Source organism: Acinonyx jubatus, chromosome D3 (genome assembly GCF_027475565.1).
Source record: "Acinonyx jubatus isolate Ajub_Pintada_27869175 chromosome D3, VMU_Ajub_asm_v1.0, whole genome shotgun sequence".
NCBI classification, from domain to species: Eukaryota; Metazoa; Chordata; class Mammalia; order Carnivora; family Felidae; genus Acinonyx; species Acinonyx jubatus.
In genome coordinates, this window is record NC_069392.1 from 69,372,978 (window position 1) to 69,378,787 (window position 5,810).

The 5,810-nt window shown below is 37.1% G+C and overlaps 1 pseudogene; it reads right to left on the bottom strand.

Annotated features, from left to right (window-relative positions):
- Window positions 1-522: 522 nt before the first annotated feature.
- LOC106981166 (AP-3 complex subunit sigma-1-like) lies at window positions 523-5,039 on the bottom strand (annotated as a pseudogene).
- Between the last annotated feature and the right edge of the window lie 771 nt (window positions 5,040-5,810).

The following is a 5,810-nucleotide window of genomic DNA, read 5'->3' on the forward strand; positions in this document are numbered from 1 at the left end:
TCTCTGCCCCTCCCCTGCTCACACTTTGTGTGTGTGTGTCTCTCTCTCAAAATAAGTAAACTTAAAAAGAAGTCCAGTTACCTTTTTAACTGCAGTTTATTTAAACTAAGAAAGTTCCTAATGTTTTCATGCAGTACATACTCAGTTCTTTAAAAATTGTGACAAATAGAAAGAATTATGGAATGCTACACTTGTGATCCATACAAAATACCAACATTTTGGATTGTACATAATTTAAAGGAATGTCTCAAACACTTATTGAAATATTTTAGTAGCCAATCCATAGAAGCATGCCTTAGGTGGGCATAGGAATGCAGTTTAGAAAAGAGAAATATAACATTGGAGCAATGCAATTTCAAAATCACTGAGCAGGAAAAGCTTCCATACTGATTTTATACAACCTCTATAATAGTACCCTGACTTAAATCCAAGAACAAAAGTTGAGACTCTCTTCCTCTATTTTTGGTAAACAACTGCATGGTAAAGTTAAATGACTTTTCTGACTTTGCTTGGGAGTGGCCTTTAAAATTTTTTATTTAAAGAGGGCAGATTTGGCATTTCTATACTGATGTCACCAATTATAATATTTCTTGGGATATCAGGAAGATTCATATTCTTTACAGCTAATAGAGCATGGGCTGGAGCTCCCTCTAAGCCAGCTTCATGTTTCTCCAGTTTATTTTGTGTATCATTTGGTGTAAGAGCCTCATTCATATTGGTGTCTAGTACCATTCCCCCATCACCACTTCTTCGAGAATATTGTGAACCTCATCTACAATGGAAAATTAAATCCGGTTCACAGGCATTTTCAAAGCACATGTCTCATGTTTCCATGAATCATTGAAGTAGATCTAAAATGCCAAGTTCACTTGCTGAAGAATCCACCCAGAAGACAAAATATAATGTTACATAATGCCTAAAAATCAGTTTGTTGTCAGTCTCCAATTAAAAGTCCTTTTTCTAGGAAATTACAAACATTTCATCTCTATTAGATACCAAATGGGATGTCTCCCTGATGCGTTGTTATTGTGAATAACAAGTTGAGCTGATAGAACTTGGAGAGATGCAGTTTCCCATGGTTGTTGAAGACAAGCATCACTTTGATGATGACTGGGTGGGTGCTGGGGGCCAGGATGGGGGTGGGCGTACAAGTCTCACCCGGGGATCTCACCAGTGATCCTTCCCTACCTATTGTATATTAATTTTGTATCCTGAAGCTTTACTGAATTTATTTATTAGCCCTAATAGTTTTTAGTGGAGCCTAGGGTTTTTTAATGTATTCTGTCCTGTCATCTACAAATAGTGACAGTGTTACTTCTTCCTTTAAATTTGCGTGCCTTCTGTTTCCTGTCTAATTTCTGTGGCTAGGGTCTCCAATATTATGTGGTGACAGTGGGCATCCTTTTCTTTTTCATGATCTTAGACGAAAGGCTTTCAGTTTTTCACCGTTGAGTATGATATTAGCTGTAGGTTTGTCATGTATGGCCTTTGTCATGTTGTGGCACATCCCCTCTATACCTTTTTTGAGAGTTTTTATCATAAAAGGATGTTGGATTTTGTCAAAGGCACTTTTTTTTGGCATCTATTGAAATGATCTTATTTTTAGCTTTCATTTTGTTACTTTGGTGTATTATGCTGATTGATATGCAAATGTTGAACCATCCTTGCGTCCCTGGAATAAATCCTATGTGATCATGGTTTAGGTTCCTTTTAATGTGTTGCTGAATTCATTTTGTTAATGTTTGGTTGAGGACTTTTGCTTCTGCATTTATCAGAGATAGTGGCCTATAATTTTCTTGTGGTATTGTTGTCCGTTTTTGGTGTTAGGTTAACGCTTGCCTTATAAAATGAATTTTGAAACATTCCCTACCCTTCAATTTTTTTTGGAGAAGTTTGAGAAGGATAAGTATTAAATCTTCTTTGAATGTTTGGTAGAATTCACCAGTGAAGCTGTCTGGTCCTAGAGTTCTGTTTGTTCGGAGATTGTTGATTACTGATTCAATGTCCTTACTAATAATTGGTCTATTCAGATTTTCTATTTCTTCATGATTCAGTCTTGGAACATTGTAAGTTTCTAGGAGTTTATTCATTTCTTCTAAGTTGTTCAACTTGTTGGCATATAATTGTTCATAGTAGTTTCTTATTTTTTGTATTTCTGTTGTGAATTCTCTGATTTATTTTTCTTTTGAGACTTTTTTTTCCCTTGGTGAGTCTAGCTAAAGGTTTGCCAATTTTGTCCATTCAAAGAACTTCATTGATCTTCTCTATTGTATTTTTAGTCTGTTTTCTCTCTGATCTTTATTACTCTTTGGGCTTCATTCTTTTTCTAGTTTCTTTAAGATGATTCCGTATTGATTTTCTGTCTGGGTGATCTACCTATTGATGCAAGTGGGATGTTAAAGCCCCTGCTATTATTGTGTTGTTATCAGTATTTCCCTGAGGTCTGTTAATATTTGCTTTTTATATGTTTTGGTGCTCCTATGTGGAATGAATATTTATAATGTTTATTTATGCACATTATATCTTCTTGCTAGATTGAACCTTTTAACATTATGTAGTGCAAATCTGTCTTTTTTTAATTTTTGAGTCTTTTATTTAAAGTCTATTTTGTCCAATATATATATAGCCACACTAGCTTTCTCATTTCCATTTTCTTGGAATATCTTTTTCCATCCCTTTGCTTTTAGTCTGCCTATGTCCTTCTAAAGCAAGTCTCTTGTAGTTATTATATAGATGTGTCTTGTTATCCATTCAGCCACTCTTGCTTTGATTGGAGAATATAATCTATTTACATTTAAAGTGATTATTAAAAGATAAGTACTTGTTCCCATTTTGTTAGTTGTTTTCTTGCTGCTTTTATTGCTCCTCTATGTTCCTTATTTCTCTCCTCCCTTGTGGTTTGATGACTTTTTTAGTGTTATGTAATTAATTTTCTCACTTTTATGTGTGTGTATTTATTTTTTTGCTTGGTAGTTACTGTGAGGTTTATATATCATTCTATGTATAATAGTCTATTTTAAGTTTATAGCAATTTAAACTTGAACATATTCCAAAACCAAATTTTTATTCCCTTTCCCCATGTTCTATGTTTTTGATGTCACATTTTACACCTTTTTATTTTATGTATCCTTTAACTGATTGTTGTGGTTTTAGTTCATCTTAAAACTAGCTTTATAACTGATTATCCTTTACTGCCTTTACTATGTTTATCGTTTCCAATGAGATTTTTACTTTTGTATGTTTTCTTGTTAATAATTCCATTTCTTTTCAACTTAAGCCCTAAAACGTGTGTTGTGAAGCCAGTTTAGTAGTGATAAACTCCTTTAGATATTGTGTGTTTGGAAAACGCTTTACTTCTCCTTCAATTCTGAATGATAAACTTGCTGGGTAGAATATTTTTGGTTGGAAGTTTTTTTCCTTTCAACACTTTGTATATGTCCTGTCACTCCTAGCCTACAAAGTTTCTGGTGAGAAATTGTCTGATAGTCTTAGGGGTTTCCCTTGTATATAACAATTTGTTTTTCTCAGGCTTTTACAATTGTCTCTTTAACTTTGGACTTTTTAATTATAATGTGTCTTGATGTGGTTCTCTTTGGATTCATCTATTTTGGAACTCTCTGGGCTTCCTGAATCTTGAAGTCTGTTTCCTTCCTAGGTTAGGGAAGTTTTTAGCCATTATTTCTTTAAACAAGTCTTCTGTCTCTTTCTCTTCTCCCTTTGGGGCATTTTCTTAAACATTCTTTTTCCTTTCTATTGCTCTGTCTGGGTGAGTTCAGTTGCCTTGTCTAACAGCTCACTGATTGATTTTTTTTTCTGCTTTTGAACCCTTCTAGTGTATTTTCAGTTCAGTTATTGTATTTTTCAGCTCTGTGATGTCTCTGTGGTACCTTGCATTTTCTCTTTGCTAAAGTTCTCAATGTGTTCATCTGTTCTTTTCCCAAGGTCAGTGAGCATCTTTATAACTGTTACTTTGAATTCTTCATCAGGCTGATTATTTTTGTATGACTAAGGTCTTTTTGAGGTTTTATTTTATTCTTTCATTTGGAATATATTTCTCTTTCCTCATTTTGTCTGACTCTTGGTGTTTGTTTCTATGTGTAAGGTGAGGCAGCTACCTCTGTCTTGAGGAATAGCCTCGTGTAGATGATGAAATTTCTCATTCACCCTTTCCTTGCTCTTTGTTGTCTCTCGGATCTTTGTGATTGTGTAAACTTTTTGATTTATTTTTGATATAGCCTCATTGTTGAAGGTGTGCTGAGACCTGTCCCAAATGACCATTTGGGGGTGGAGAATCTTATGTAGCACCTACTTTCAGGCTGATTGGATGCCAAACCCTCAAGCAGCAGCTTTTAAAGTATTGCAAACATATACCATCCAATGGGGCCACAATTTAAAACCCTATTGACTTCCAGATCAGGAGATCTGGAGATGTAACAGTTGTAAACACAGTTGTAAAAATCTGGGCTCCAGTCAAGTGTAGAAAAACTCTTCCTGCAAGGTCTCATCTCTCACTGTAGCAAGGCCAAAAGGGTATATGCAAAAACTGTGTCTCTCTGATTATCTTTCCTGGGAGAACTTCCCTTAGCCTCTGGATGTGTGGGGAACCTGAAGCCTGTGCCTCAGGCTGAAGTTCCAGGCTAAGTACATAAGCTTTTCACAGGAAGACTGGGGTTGCGTTTAAGTCCACTGTCTGTGTAATGCCCTAAGTATGGCGGCCTGCCAAGAATAGTCTTTCCCATTGTTTCCTCTGAAGCTTAAGAATGCCAGCCGTCTTGGCCAGGCAATCAAGAATATCCCTTGTGTGGACTGTGCATGTCTTCTGGCTTTAGGTAGAAGTAGAGGCACAGGGCACACTCACTGGCTTCAGAAAGGCAGAGGGAAAATGTTTTGATGGTGTTCTTCTGTGCTTTTCAGGAATGCAGTGAAAGACTGCCTTGTCTTTGTGCACGCACCAGCTTTAGGCTGAGGGTAGAAGAATCCCATGATTGCTTCCACTCACCAGTCCAAGCCAGGGAGCAGCGGATGTTACAATTTCCCATGCTTGTTGACGTTAGGCAGGGAGTGAGAAAATGCCATGATAGTTCATGCCTACCTGCCCCAGCCAGAAAGCAAGAGAGTGCTGCAACTACACATGCTCTCTGGCTTCAGTGAGGCAACAGGATAGTTCTGTGAATGCCTGCTCCTCCTGTCTTAGCAAGATGGCAGGAAGTGCCATGTCCAAGATAGCTTACCAGTGCTCTGTGCTAGCAGCAAAATTGCTACCTGCCAGTGCTTCCATCTCTGGGGATAATTTCAACTGTATCCCATTCCTCCAGTAGATGGTTTTATGTTAGCAAATACATTTTATTACTTTTTTTTTTTTTTTTTTTTTTTTTTTTTACATACAGACTACCACTTTTCAAATTACTGTTTTTTTCCTCTGGGGTTGGGGGCAGTTGAGACTGCATGCAAACCCTTCAAAACAGGAATCTGTTTCCTTTGACACTTTGGGACCTCTGGACATCAGTCCTGTTGATTTTCTAAGCTAGATGTTTTAGGGGGCTCATCTTTCTTGTGCATATCCCAGGGGTTGGGGTGCTTCGTATGGGGCATGAATACCTTGCTCTTCCAGGAGAAATACCAGACTGTTGAGATTCTTGCCCATTGTATGTTGCCACACTGGGGAATGGGAGTTTTGGTGACACACTCTCTCTCTTTCCTACCAGTCTCAATGTGGTCTTTTTGTTTTGGAGAAGCAGTTGATTTAGTTTTCAGATCTTTTTCAGAGGGAAATTATCCATATGCAGCTAAGGATTTGGTGGGTCTGTGGG